Source organism: Otolemur garnettii, unplaced genomic scaffold, assembly GCF_000181295.1.
Source record: "Otolemur garnettii isolate 467f Iridium unplaced genomic scaffold, OtoGar3 scaffold00036, whole genome shotgun sequence".
Lineage (NCBI taxonomy): Eukaryota > Metazoa > Chordata > Mammalia > Primates > Galagidae > Otolemur > Otolemur garnettii.
In genome coordinates this window covers 7,983,931-7,984,875 of record NW_003852431.1, presented here as the reverse complement: position 1 = coordinate 7,984,875, position 945 = coordinate 7,983,931, and the positions used below count along the sequence as shown (strand labels likewise).

General features: G+C 40.5%; 1 non-coding gene across 1 annotated transcript; it reads left to right on the top strand.

Annotated features, from left to right (window-relative positions):
* Nucleotides 1-207: 207 nt before the first annotated feature.
* LOC111725296 lies at nt 208-314 on the top strand. The gene has a single exon (XR_002773390.1). It is a non-coding gene; the product is annotated as a U6 spliceosomal RNA (small nuclear RNA).
* The last annotated feature ends 631 nt before the right edge of the window (nt 315-945 follow it).

Genomic DNA, 945 nt, shown 5'->3' with positions numbered 1-945 from the left:
ATATTTTATGTTTGTTTGCCAGAAATTAAAGATTTACAAAATCAGTGTGTATGAACATGTGCTTGCTCAAAGCTTTCTCTATTTTCATCACTCATCATAGTAAGGTGATGTTTTTTATAATAGCTCTGAAACACTCAGGATTTCTGAGGCCACTACAAAGATCTCATGGCTATGTGTATGATTACTTTGTCAAGAAAAGGAATTCAGGTGCTCACTTGGGCAGCACATATACTAAAATTGGAACGATACAGACAAGATTAGCATGGCCCCTGCACAAGGATGACACGCAAATTCCTGAAACGTTCCATATTTTTTTTTTTTTTAAAAAAGGAATTCAGAAGCTGCCCTTTGTTTTCAGGCCTCTATCAGTTATCTCTTGCTGTATACCACTCTAACACTTTGTGGCTTAAAGTAACTATGCTTTATTATTTCTCACTCTTCCATGAGTTAAATGGGTGATTCCTCTGCTGTTTTCTCCTGGGCTTATCATGCTGTTGCCATTAGCTGACGTGTAGGTTGGGCCTGAGCTCAGCTGGGTGGCTGGGCAGCTAGGCTTCTTTCTCCATTTGCCCTTTCATCCCAGGATTCTATACATGATGGTTGTTGGGCAGCTTTCCAGCAGGGCAAACAATTGAAGCTAAGGAGGCTTTGGTTCCTGAACTCACACAATGTCATTTCCATCTTATTCTGTTGGTGAAAGCATGTCATAAATAAGGGCAGTCCAGATGTAAGGGGTGGAAAATAGATTCTACCTCTTTATGGGAGAAACTGCAAGGAATTGGTAGCCATGTTTAATCTACCAAAATGCCTGAGTGTTTATTCTTTAGCTAAGAGTTTCTGTGTTAGAGAGTTGACAGAAACTGTGAACTTCTGTCAGTGACACTATAGAAAGCTAAAAATTCTCGAGTCAGTGCCTGTGGCTCAAGTGGCTAAGGTGCCAGCCAC